Source organism: Somniosus microcephalus, unplaced genomic scaffold (genome assembly GCF_052327205.1).
Source record: "Somniosus microcephalus isolate GS21.2 unplaced genomic scaffold, FLI_Smic_1.0 unresolved_chr7, whole genome shotgun sequence".
Classification (NCBI taxonomy): domain Eukaryota; kingdom Metazoa; phylum Chordata; class Chondrichthyes; order Squaliformes; family Somniosidae; genus Somniosus; species Somniosus microcephalus.
The window spans coordinates 2,350,321-2,364,201 of NW_028225185.1; the positions used below are offsets into that span (position 1 = coordinate 2,350,321).

Genomic DNA, 13,881 nt, shown 5'->3' on the forward strand with positions numbered 1-13,881 from the left:
CAACGCCCCCAACCCTGAATACACGTCCAACACCCCCAACCCTGAATACCACACGTCCAACACCCCAACCCTGAATACCACACGTCCAACGCCCCCAACCCTGAATACCACACGTCCAACACCCCCAACCCTGAATACCACACGTCCAAAACCCCAACCCTGAATACCACACGTCCAACGCCCCCAACCCTGAATACCACACGTCCAACACCCGTGGTGATTATTCTTGTTTTGTAAGAAGTATTGTGATTGGTTGCCTGTTTCCTGCCTTGAGATATATGCTGTAAACTCATTGGTAGTTGATGTCATGTGATTTGTGGTGGCCATCTTAAATTCAGTTCTCTACAGCCTTGGTTGGGACTGGGTGTTGAAGATGTGCTGCTGGGTTTTTAAGGTTAATAAAGCCTAGATTTAGAAAGGCAAATCTACTCTTTATTTCAATTTATTAACCTTTTGTTAGAATGGAGCGATATCTTCAACCGGAACGATTTAATGCTGACCCTAATTCTGCAGGAGTGGATGATAAATGGAAACACTGGTATCGTACATTTGAAAACTTTTTGGGTGTGTTGGATCAAGAGTCTCTAAATAAGTTGAATATACTGATCAACTACATTGCTCCGGGTGTGTATAAGTATATCTTGGACTGTGAAACTTACGAATTGGCTATTGCTACATTGGAAAAGATTTTTGTTAAACCAAAGAATGAGGTATTTGCACATCATCTTCTATCTGCCCGTAGGCAGCAGGTGGGAGAATCTTTGGATGCTTATTTACAAGCACTTCGGCGCCTTGGTGCTAACTGTAATTATAAGGCCGTGTCGGCAGAAGAATATAAGGAAGAATCGGTACGGGATGCTTTTATTAATGGATTACTGTCTAGATCAATTCGTCAGCGGTTATTAGAAAATAAGACTTTGGATCTCAAGTGTGCTTTTGAGCAAGCCTCTACATTGGATTTGGCTCAGAGAAGTTCGGATTCTTATGCTCTTTTTAATCGGCCTGCGACTGTGGTTTCGGCAGTTCCGGATGAAAAGGAATTATGTGGACTTAATAGGAGTGGTTTACCAGATTCTGAAACAGTTTCTACTTCGGCTGCTGTTGCCTCTAGGATTCAGAAGTGTTATTTTTGTGGGAACGCCCGGCACCCTCGTCTGAAGTGTCCTGCTCGGGAGGCTGTGTGTAGTAAATGCGGCAAGAGAGGTCATTATGCACGTGTTTGTAAATCAATTGCCTCCTCTGCGACTATTCAGCCTTTAGATAGGGCGTTTATTGCATCAGTTTCTGCTGCCTTTGCTCATGGCCTAAATAAAGCTATAGTTACGGCCCAAGTTAATGGGTTAGAAGTGAAGGCCCTTATAGATACGGGCAGTACCGAGAGTTTTATAAGTCTTCAGTTTGTGAAGGAGAAGCGTTTGAAAATTTCGCCTGTTACTTATCAGGTGTGTATGGCTCAGACGACTCTCACCTCACAAGTAGCTGGTTGTTGCCTTGTGAAATTAATTCTTCTAGGTAATACGTATACTGATATACGCCTATCTGTTTTGCCTAATCTCTGTGCGGATATTTTGATCGGTCATGATGTGCTTCAATTACACGAGTCTCTCAGTCTTTCTTTTGGAGGAACTAAGCCACCTTTATCTATTTGTGGATTAACTTCTTTATCCATTTCTCCATTATCACTTTTTTCCAATTTGATGCTGGATTGTAAGCCAATTGCTACCAAGTCAAGAAGGTATAGCAGTCAGGATAAAGAATTTATTAATTCTGAAGTTAAACGTCTTTTATTGGAAGGAATCATTGAACCTAGTTGTTCGCCCTGGCGGGCACAAGTAGTTGTCACCACTAACGAGAGACATAAGAAACGAATGGTGATAGACTACTCTGAAACTATTAATAGGTATACTCAATTAGATGCGTACCCTTTACCTAAGATTGATGAGCTTATCAACAAAGTATCTCAGTATAAGGTTTTTAGCACTATTGACCTAAAGAGTGCTTATCAGATTCCTATCGTTAAGAGGGATCAACCATATACGGCCTTTGAGGCTGGCGGAAAGCTGTATCAGTTTTGCCGAGTACCATTTGGTGTTACTAATGGTGTTGCCTGTTTTCAACGGGCAATGGATGCTTTTATAAGTGATAACTCTCTCTCTGACACCTTCTCATATTTAGATGACATCACGGTGTGTGGCAAATCAAGGGTGGAGCATGATTCTAATTTAGAAAGATTCCTTCAAGCTGCGGAAAAAGTTGGTTTAACTTTCAATAAAGAGAAGTGTATCTTTTCGACCACTGAGGTAAATCTACTGGGGTATATTATCTCGGGAAATAAGATTAAACCAGATCCAGAACGCCTGCGACCATTGATTGATTTACCTTGTCCTACTAATTCTAAGGCTTTGCAACGAGTTGTTGGACTGTTTTATTATTCTAATTGGATTGCAAACTTTTTGCAGAAGATTCGGCCCCTTATTCGGGTTACGACATATCCTCTATCATGGGAGGCCAGGACGTGTTTTGATAATTTCAAAAAGGATATCCTTGGAGCAGTTGTGCATTCTATTGATGAGCAGGTTCCCTTTGTGATTGAGACGGACGCTTCCGATTTTGCAATTGGGGCTACTCTGAACCAAAATGGAAGACCTGTGGCCTTTTTCTCACGTACTTTGAACAATAGTGAGAAAAGACACTCCTCAATAGAGAAAGAGGCATATGCAATAGTAGAAGCACTGCGTAAATGGAGACATTATTTATCGGGGCGACATTTTACGTTGGTAACTGACCAAAAATCTGTGTCCTTTATGTTTGATGTCAAACATTTTGGAAAGATCAAGAATGATAAAATAATGAGGTGGAGGATTGAGTTGGCATGCTACCATTTTGATATAGTTTATCGTCCGGAGAAGGATAATGTTGCTGCTGATGCGCTGTCGAGGGCTTATTGTTCTGTGGTTCACGGAGATACGCTTATTAATCTTCATAATGCTTTGTGCCATCCTGGTGTTACGAGGATGATACACTTCGTACGCAGTAAGAATTTGCCTTTTTCAGTTGAAGACATCAAGCGGATGACTTCATCATGTTCTATCTGTGTTCGGTGTAAACCGAATTTCTTTAAGCCTCAACGAGCTCATCTTATAAAGGCTACTTCTCCTTTTGAACGTTTGAGCGTTGATTTTAAGGGGCCTCTTCCTTCAACGACTCAGAATCGATATATATTTACTGTTGTGGATGAGTTTTCAAGGTTCCCTTTTGCTTTTCCTTGCGCAGACGTATCAGCTGCTACAGTTATCAAATGGCTGACTCAACTTTTTGTCATCTTTGGGATGCCTGCGTATATCCATTCGGATCAGGGAAGTTCTTTTATGTCTTCCCAGTTGAAGGAATACCTCCAGAGTCGGGGAATCTCTACTAGTAGAACTACCCCGTATAATCCCCAGGGTAATGGACAGTGCGAACGATATAATGGGGTGATCTGGAAGGCAGTTATGTTGGCTTTGACATCCCGGAACCTTAAGAATACACAGTGGGAAATGGTACTGCCTGATGCCCTGCATTCCATTAGATCATTGCTTTCAACGGCTACTAATGTGACCCCCCATGAAAGGCTCTTTAACTATCCGCGGAGATCTACTACGGGATATTCGGTACCTTCATGGCTTACTATGCAGGGACCTGTGCTGCTTCGACGCCATGTTAGATTGTCAAAATATGATCCTTTAGTGGAGGAGGTGGAGCTGTTGGAAGCAAATTCCCAATATGCTCATATTCGATTCCAAGATGGGAAAGAAAGTACTGTTTCAATTAAAGACTTGGCTCCTTGTGGTGGCCAGCCCTCTTCTGAGGATATTAACAATAGTCATGATTCAGATAATGTGGATGTCGTCAGATACTACGAATATTTCCAATCCTATTGCAGATAATTATAATTCTATTAGTCAGCCCTCGATGGATGTTCATGACCGTCCCAGTTCACCTCCTGATGGGATTTCCAATCCGGAAACCGTTGATAATCGGGATATGGATAGCCTTCCTGCAGAAGATACTTCCGTGTCTCCTGGTGTGGGAGGGCAAGGAATTTCACCAAGGTTAAGAAGGTCGACACGAACAAGATACCCGGTCGACCGATTGAAAATGGACTTTTAAAATAATTTGATAGTAATGTTTTAAAATTGTTGAAATATTATATTTGTAAAGGCTACCTAGGTTGGAGTATGTTTTAAAAGGAGGGGTGAATGTGGTGATTATTCTTGTTTTGTAAGAAGTATTGTGATTGGTTGCCTGTTTCCTGCCTTGAGATATATGCTGTAAACTCATTGGTAGTTGATGTCATGTGATTTGTGGTGGCCATCTTAAATTCAGTTCTTTACAGCCTTGGTTGGGACTGGGTGTTGAAGATGTGCTGCTGGGTTTTTAAGGTTAATAAAGCCTAGATTTAGAAAGGCAAATCTACTCTTTATTTCAACCCCCAACCCTGAATACCACACGTCCAATGCCCCCAACCCTGAATACCACACACATCCAACACCCCCAACCCTGAATACCACACACATCCAACACCCCCAACCCTGAATATCACACGTCCAACACCCCCAACCCTGAATACCACACACATCCAACACCCCCAACCCTGAATACCACACACATCCAACACCCCCAACCCTGAATACCACACGTCCAACACCCCAATCCTGAATACCACACGTCCAACACCCCAACCCTGAATACCACACGTCCAACGCCCCCAATCCTGAATACCACACGTCCAACGCCCCCAACCCTGAATCCCACACGTCCAACACCCCCAATCCTGAATACCACACGTCCAACGCCCCCAACCCTGAATACCACACGTCCAACACCCCCAATCCTGAATACCACACGTCCAACGCCCCCAATCCTGAATACCACATCCAACACCCCCAACCCTGAATACCACACGTCCAACACCCCAATCCTGAATACCACACGTCCAACACCCCAACCCTGAATACCACACGTCCAACGCCCCCAACTCTGAATACCACACGTCCAACACCCCCAACCCTGAATATCACACATCCAACACCCCCAACCCTGAATACCACACATCCAACACCCCAACCCTGAATACCACACGTCCAACGCCCCCAACCCTGAATACCACACGTCCAACGCCCCCAACCCTGAATACCACACGTCCAACACCCCAACCCTGAATACCACACCCCCAACCCTGAATACCACACATCCAACACCCCAACCCTGAATACCACACATCCAACACCCCAACCCTGAATACCACACGTCCAACACCCCCAACCCTGAATACCACACATCCAACACCCCCAACCCTGAATACCACACACATCCAACACCCCCAACCCTGAATACCACACATCCAACACCCCCAACCCTGAATACCACACACATCCAACACCCCCAACCCTGAATACCACACACATCCAACACCCCAACCCTGAATACCACACATCCAACACCCCCAACCCTGAATACCACACATCCAACACCCCAACCCTGAATACCACATCCAACACCCCCAACCCTGAATACCACACGTCCAACACCCCCAACCCTGAATACCACACATCCAACACCCCCAACCCTGAATACCACACATCCAACACCCCCAACCCTGAATACCACACACTAAGACACCCCAATAAAACACCACACAAAAGGATAGTGGGAATTTGAAACACCCCAAAAGGCTTGAAAGTTTCAAGACTGAGATCGATCGATGTTTGTTGGGTAGGACATCAATGGATATGGGTCAAAGGCAGGTAAATGGACTGAAGGTACAGATCAGCCATGATCTCACTGAATGGCAGAGAAGGCTCAAGGAGCCTCCTCCTATTCCTATGTTCCACCTCATCCAACACATCACAAAAGTCACAGCGCCCATCCCTACAAACCCATCCTCTCCTCGCGCACCCCCCATCTTCCCCCCCCTGGAATTTACTAATAAAGCAAGACAATGAAGTGGATGAAACTCCCTTCATCGCCACAGAAAGTGTCCCCCCCCCCTTACAACAGCTCCTTCCCACCCCACACCCCCAGCTCACTCAGATCCATTTCTCAGGAATCAGAGCGATCGACACTTCTGCTCGGGGAATACTGCCGGTATCGCCTCGCTCCTGTGGGTTAACACCAGGACTTATCAGCAGAGGCACCCACCCACCGAGAACGGGAACTCTGTCCTCACAGCACGCTGACAAGTCCATTAACGGTCCCCTGCGACCGTAACCCGCACCCTTACCTCAGCTGCACCTGCACTGTGTGATCACCTTTAGCTCCAAGTAACAAGTCTCTGAAAAGAAGGAAACCGATTGTTTAATCAATCACGTCACTTACTGAGCAGCGCTCAGAGGGATGTTAACTTAAAACTACCCTGCGAGTTGCGATTTAGCCCCAGTGTGTATGGGGTTAGTGGGTCAATTAACTAGCAGCAAAATACAAAAGCAATTTCAATCTGATTTTCCCTCTCATTACAACCACCACTCAAAATGGCAAAGAGCAGGCTTGAGCGGAGTGAAGGATCGGACTATTCCATCCCAGTGTGCAGTGCCAGTGCCAGAATGCACGCTGCCCCCTGCCAGTGTTAGAATGCTCACTGCCCCCTGCCAGTGTTAGAATGCTCACTGCCCCCTGCCAGTGTTAGAATGCTCACTGCCCCCTGCCAGTGTTAGAATGCTCACTGCCCCCTGCCAGTGTTAGAATGCTCACTACTGCCCCCTGCCAGTGTTAGAATGCTCACGACTGCCCCCTGCCAGTGTTAGAATGCTCACTGCCCCCTGCCAGTGTTAGAATGCTCGCTGCCCCCTGCCAGTGTTAGAATGCTCGCTGCCCCCTGCCAGTGTTAGAATGCTCACTGCCCCGCCAGTGTTAGAATGCTCACTGCCCCCTGCCAGTGTTAGAATGCTCACTGCCCCCTGCCAGTGTTAGAATGCTCGCTGCCCCCTGCCAGTGTTAGAATGCTCACTGCCCCCTGCCAGTGTTAGAATGCTCACTACTGCCCCCTGCCAGTGTTAGAATGCTCACTGCCCCCTGCCAGTGTTAGAATGCTCACTGCCCCCTGCCAGTATTAGAATGCTCACTGCCCCCTGCCAGTGTTAGAATGCTCACTGCCCCCTGCCAGTGTTAGAATGCTCACTGCCCCCTGCCAGTGTTAGAATGCTCACTGCCCCCTGCCAGTGTTAGAATGCTCGCTGCCCCGCCAGTGTTAGAATGCTCGCTGCCCCCTGCCAGTGTTAGAATGCTCACTGCCCCCTGCCAGTGTTAGAATGCTCGCTGCCCCCTGCCAGTGTTAGAATGCTCACTGCCCCCTGCCAGTGTTAGAATGCTCACTGCCCCCTGCCAGTGTTAGAATGCTCACTGCCCCGCCAGTGTTAGAATGCTCACTGCCCCCTGCCAGTGTTAGAATGCTCGCTGCCCCCTGCCAGTGTTAGAATGCTCACTGCCAGTGTTAGAATGCTCGCTGCCCCCTGCCAGTATTAGAATGCTCGCTGCCCCCTGCCAGTGTTAGAATGCTCACTGCCCCCTGCCAGTGTTAGAATGCTCACTGCCCCGCCAGTGTTAGAATGCTCACTGCCCCCTGCCAGTGTTAGAATGCTCACTGCCCCCTGCCAGTGTTAGAATGCTCACTGCCCCCTGCCAGTGTTAGAATGCTCACTGCCCCCTGCCAGTGTTAGAATGCTCGCTGCCCCCTGCCAGTGTTAGAATGCTCACTGCCCCCTGCCAGTGTTAGAATGCTCACTGCCCCCGCCAGTGTTAGAATGCTCGCTGCCCCCTGCCAGTGTTAGAATGCTCGCTGCCCCCTGCCAGTGTTAGAATGCTCACTGCCCCCTGCCAGTGTTAGAATGCTCGCTGCCCCCTGCCAGTGTTAGAATGCTCACTGCCCCCTGCCAGTGTTAGAATGCTCGCTGCCCCCTGCCAGTGTTAGAATGCTCGCTGCCCCCTGCCAGTGTTAGAATGCTCACTGCCAGTGTTAGAATGCTCACTGCCAGTGTTAGAATGCTCACTGCCCCCTGCCAGTGTTAGAATGCTCACTGCCCCCCGCCAGTGTTAGAATGCTCGCTGCCCCCCGCCAGTGTTAGAATGCTCACTGCCCCCTGCCAGTGTTAGAATGCTCACTGCCCCCTGCCAGTGTTAGAATGCTCACTGCCCCCTGCCAGTGTTAGAATGCTCACTGCCAGTGTTAGAATGCTCACTGCCCCCTGCCAGTGTTAGAATGCTCACTGCCCCCTGCCAGTGTTAGAATGCTCACTGCCCCCTGCCAGTGTTAGAATGCTCACTGCCAGTGTTAGAATGCTCACTGCCCCCTGCCAGTGTTAGAATGCTCACTGCCCCCGCCAGTGTTAGAATGCTCACTGCCCCCTGCCAGTGTTAGAATGCTCACTGCCCCCTGCCAGTGTTAGAATGCTCACTGCCCCCTGCCAGTGTTAGAATGCTCACTGCCCCCTGCCAGTGTTAGAATGCTCACTGCCCCCTGCCAGTGTTAGAATGCTCGCTGCCCCCTGCCAGTGTTAGAATGCTCGCTGCCCCCTGCCAGTGTTAGAATGCTCGCTGCCCCCTGCCAGTGTTAGAATGCTCGCTGCCCCCTGCCAGTGTTAGAATGCTCGCTGCCCCCTGCCAGTGTTAGAATGCTCGCTGCCCCCTGCCAGTGTTAGAATGCTCGCTGCCCCCTGCCAGTGTTAGAATGCTCGCTGCCCCCTGCCAGTGTTAGAATGCTCGCTGCCCCCTGCCAGTGTTAGAATGCTCACTGCCCCCTGCCAGTGTTAGAATGCTCACTGCCCCCGCCAGTGTTAGAATGCTCGCTGCCCCCTGCCAGTGTTAGAATGCTCGCTGCCCCCTGCCAGTGTTAGAATGCTCGCTGCCAGTGTTAGAATGCTCACTGCCCCCTGCCAGTGTTAGAATGCTCGCTGCCCCCTGCCAGTGTTAGAATGCTCGCTGCCCCCCGCCAGTGTTAGAATGCTCGCTGCCCCCTGCCAGTGTTGGAATGCTCACTGCCAGTGTTAGAATGCTCACTGCCAGTGTTAGAATGCTCACTGCCAGTGTTAGAATGCTCACTGCCCCCTGCCAGTGTTGGAATGCTCGCTGCCCCCTGCCAGTGTTAGAATGCTCACTGCCCCGCCAGTGTTAGAATGCTCACTGCCCCCTGCCAGTGTTAGAATGCTCACTGCCCCCTGCCAGTGTTAGAATGCTCGCTGCCCCCTGCCAGTGTTAGAATGCTCACTGCCCCCTGCCAGTGTTAGAATGCTCACTACTGCCCCCTGCCAGTGTTAGAATGCTCACTGCCCCCTGCCAGTGTTAGAATGCTCACTGCCCCCTGCCAGTATTAGAATGCTCACTGCCCCCTGCCAGTGTTAGAATGCTCACTGCCCCCTGCCAGTGTTAGAATGCTCACTGCCCCCTGCCAGTGTTAGAATGCTCGCTGCCCCCTGCCAGTGTTAGAATGCTCGCTGCCCCCTGCCAGTGTTAGAATGCTCGCTGCCCCCTGCCAGTGTTAGAATGCTCACTGCCCCCTGCCAGTGTTAGAATGCTAACTGCCCCCTGCCAGTGTTAGAATGCTCACTGCCCCGCCAGTGTTAGAATGCTCACTGCCCCCTGCCAGTGTTAGAATGCTCACTGCCCCCTGCCAGTGTTAGAATGCTCACTGCCCCCTGCCAGTGTTAGAATGCTCACTGCCCCCTGCCAGTGTTAGAATGCTCGCTGCCCCCTGCCAGTGTTAGAATGCTCACTGCCCCCTGCCAGTGTTAGAATGCTCGCTGCCCCCGCCAGTGTTAGAATGCTCGCTGCCCCCTGCCAGTGTTAGAATGCTCGCTGCCCCCTGCCAGTGTTAGAATGCTCACTGCCCCCTGCCAGTGTTAGAATGCTCGCTGCCCCCTGCCAGTGTTAGAATGCTCACTGCCCCCTGCCAGTGTTAGAATGCTCGCTGCCCCCTGCCAGTGTTAGAATGCTCGCTGCCCCCTGCCAGTGTTAGAATGCTCACTGCCCCCTGCCAGTGTTAGAATGCTCACTGCCAGTGTTAGAATGCTCACTGCCAGTGTTAGAATGCTCACTGCCCCCTGCCAGTGTTAGAATGCTCACTGCCCCCCGCCAGTGTTAGAATGCTCGCTGCCCCCCGCCAGTGTTAGAATGCTCACTGCCCCCTGCCAGTGTTAGAATGCTCACTGCCCCCTGCCAGTGTTAGAATGCTCACTGCCCCCTGCCAGTGTTAGAATGCTCACTGCCAGTGTTAGAATGCTCACTGCCCCCTGCCAGTGTTAGAATGCTCACTGCCCCCTGCCAGTGTTAGAATGCTCACTGCCCCCTGCCAGTGTTAGAATGCTCACTGCCAGTGTTAGAATGCTCACTGCCCCCTGCCAGTGTTAGAATGCTCACTGCCCCCGCCAGTGTTAGAATGCTCACTGCCCCCTGCCAGTGTTAGAATGCTCACTGCCCCCTGCCAGTGTTAGAATGCTCACTGCCCCCTGCCAGTGTTAGAATGCTCACTGCCCCCTGCCAGTGTTAGAATGCTCACTGCCCCCTGCCAGTGTTAGAATGCTCACTGCCCCCTGCCAGTGTTAGAATGCTCGCTGCCCCCTGCCAGTGTTAGAATGCTCGCTGCCCCGCCAGTGTTAGAATGCTCACTGCCCCCTGCCAGTGTTAGAATGCTCACTGCCCCCTGCCAGTGTTAGAATGCTCGCTGCCCCCTGCCAGTGTTAGAATGCTCGCTGCCCCCTGCCAGTGTTAGAATGCTCGCTGCCCCCTGCCAGTGTTAGAATGCTCGCTGCCCCCTGCCAGTGTTAGAATGCTCGCTGCCCCCTGCCAGTGTTAGAATGCTCGCTGCCCCCTGCCAGTGTTAGAATGCTCGCTGCCAGTGTTAGAATGCTCACTGCCCCCTGCCAGTGTTAGAATGCTCGCTGCCCCCTGCCAGTGTTAGAATGCTCGCTGCCCCCCGCCAGTGTTAGAATGCTCGCTGCCCCCTGCCAGTGTTGGAATGCTCACTGCCAGTGTTAGAATGCTCACTGCCAGTGTTAGAATGCTCACTGCCAGTGTTAGAATGCTCACTGCCAGTGTTAGAATGCTCACTGCCCCCTGCCAGTGTTGGAATGCTCGCTGCCCCCTGCCAGTGTTAGAATGCTCACTGCCCCCTGCCAGTGTTAGAATGCTCACTACTGCCCCGTGCCAGTGTTAGAATGCTCACTGCCAGTGTTAGAATGCTCGCTGCCCCCTGCCAGTGTTAGAATGCTCGCTGCCAGTGTTAGAATGCTCGCTGCCCCCTGCCAGTGTTAGAATGCTCACTGCCAGTGTTAGAATGCTCACTGCCCCCGCCAGTGTTAGAATGCTCACTGCCAGTGTTAGAATGCTCACTGCCAGTGTTAGAATGCTCACTGCCCCCTGCCAGTGTTAGAATGCTCACTGCCCCCTGCCAGTGTTAGAATGCTCACTGCCCCCTGCCAGTGTTAGAATGCTCACTGCCCCCTGCCAGTGTTAGAATGCTCACTGCCCCCTGCCAGTGTTAGAATGCTCACTGCCCCCTGCCAGTGTTAGAATGCTCACTACTGCCCCCTGCCAGTGTTAGAATGCTCGCTGCCCCCTGCCAGTGTTAGAATGCTCACTGCCCCCTGCCAGTGTTAGAATGCTCACTGCCCCCTGCCAGTGTTAGAATGCTCGCTGCCCCCTGCCAGTGTTAGAATGCTCGCTGCCCCCTGCCAGTGTTAGAATGCTCGCTGCCCCCTGCCAGTGTTAGAATGCTCGCTGCCCCCTGCCAGTGTTAGAATGCTCGCTGCCCCCTGCCAGTGTTAGAATGCTCGCTGCCCCCCGCCAGTGTTAGAATGCTCGCTGCCCCCCGCCAGTGTTAGAATGCTCGCTGCCCCCCGCCAGTGTTAGAATGCTCGCTGCCCCCCGCCAGTGTTAGAATGCTCGCTGTCCCCCGCCAGTGTTAGAATGCTCGCTGCCCCCTGCCAGTGTTAGAATGCTCGCTGCCCCCTGCCAGTGTTAGAATGCTCACTGCCAGTGTTAGAATGCTCACTGCCAGTGTTAGAATGCTCACTGCCAGTGTTAGAATGCTCACTGCCAGTGTTAGAATGCTCACTGCCAGTGTTAGAATGCTCACTGCCAGTGTTAGAATGCTCGCTGCCCCCTGCCAGTATTAGAATGCTCGCTGCCCCCTGCCAGTGTTAGAATGCTCACTGCCCCCTGCCAGTGTTAGAATGCTCACTGCCCCGCCAGTGTTAGAATGCTCACTGCCCCCTGCCAGTGTTAGAATGCTCACTGCCCCCTGCCAGTGTTAGAATGCTCACTGCCCCCTGCCAGTGTTAGAATGCTCACTGCCCCCTGCCAGTGTTAGAATGCTCGCTGCCCCCTGCCAGTGTTAGAATGCTCACTGCCCCCTGCCAGTGTTAGAATGCTCGCTGCCCCCTGCCAGTGTTAGAATGCTCGCTGCCCCCTGCCAGTGTTAGAATGCTCACTGCCCCCTGCCAGTGTTAGAATGCTCGCTGCCCCCTGCCAGTGTTAGAATGCTCACTGCCCCCTGCCAGTGTTAGAATGCTCGCTGCCCCCTGCCAGTGTTAGAATGCTCGCTGCCCCCTGCCAGTGTTAGAATGCTCACTGCCAGTGTTAGAATGCTCACTGCCCCCTGCCAGTGTTAGAATGCTCACTGCCCCCCGCCAGTGTTAGAATGCTCGCTGCCCCCCGCCAGTGTTAGAATGCTCACTGCCCCCTGCCAGTGTTAGAATGCTCACTGCCCCCTGCCAGTGTTAGAATGCTCACTGCCCCCTGCCAGTGTTAGAATGCTCACTGCCAGTGTTAGAATGCTCACTGCCCCCTGCCAGTGTTAGAATGCTCACTGCCCCCTGCCAGTGTTAGAATGCTCACTGCCCCCTGCCAGTGTTAGAATGCTCACTGCCAGTGTTAGAATGCTCACTGCCCCCTGCCAGTGTTAGAATGCTCACTGCCCCCGCCAGTGTTAGAATGCTCACTGCCCCCTGCCAGTGTTAGAATGCTCACTGCCCCCTGCCAGTGTTAGAATGCTCACTGCCCCCTGCCAGTGTTAGAATGCTCACTGCCCCCTGCCAGTGTTAGAATGCTCACTGCCCCCTGCCAGTGTTAGAATGCTCACTGCCCCCTGCCAGTGTTAGAATGCTCACTGCCCCCTGCCAGTGTTAGAATGCTCGCTGCCCCCTGCCAGTGTTAGAATGCTCGCTGCCCCCTGCCAGTGTTAGAATGCTCACTGCCCCCTGCCAGTGTTAGAATGCTCGCTGCCCCCTGCCAGTGTTAGAATGCTCGCTGCCCCCTGCCAGTGTTAGAATGCTCGCTGCCCCCTGCCAGTGTTAGAATGCTCGCTGCCCCCTGCCAGTGTTAGAATGCTCACTGCCCCCTGCCAGTGTTAGAATGCTCACTGCCCCCGCCAGTGTTAGAATGCTCGCTGCCCCCTGCCAGTGTTAGAATGCTCGCTGCCCCCTGCCAGTGTTAGAATGCTCGCTGCCAGTGTTAGAATGCTCACTGCCCCCTGCCAGTGTTAGAATGCTCGCTGCCCCCTGCCAGTGTTAGAATGCTCGCTGCCCCCCGCCAGTGTTAGAATGCTCGCTGCCCCCTGCCAGTGTTGGAATGCTCACTGCCAGTGTTAGAATGCTCACTGCCAGTGTTAGAATGCTCACTGCCAGTGTTAGAATGCTCACTGCCAGTGTTAGAATGCTCACTGCCCCCTGCCAGTGTTGGAATGCTCGCTGCCCCCTGCCAGTGTTAGAATGCTCACTGCCCCCTGCCAGTGTTAGAATGCTCACTACTGCCCCGTGCCAGTGTTAGAATGCTCACTGCCAGTGTTAGAATGCTCGCTGCCCCCTGCCAGTGTTAGAATGCTCGCTGCCAGTGTTAGAATGCTCGCTGCCCCCT

The 13,881-nt window shown here is 51.7% G+C and overlaps 1 protein-coding gene across 1 annotated transcript in view; it reads right to left on the reverse strand.

The window, feature by feature from the left end:
• The window catches only part of LOC147086368 (E3 SUMO-protein ligase PIAS3-like), a 28,954-nt gene extending 22,620 nt beyond the window's left edge, over nucleotides 1–6,334 (reverse strand). The window contains exon 1 of the mRNA XM_085978427.1: nucleotides 6,263–6,334. The gene's annotated coding sequence lies outside the window, so the exon portion shown is untranslated. The remainder of the gene's footprint in view (nucleotides 1–6,262) is intronic.
• Between the last annotated feature and the right edge of the window lie 7,547 nt (nucleotides 6,335–13,881).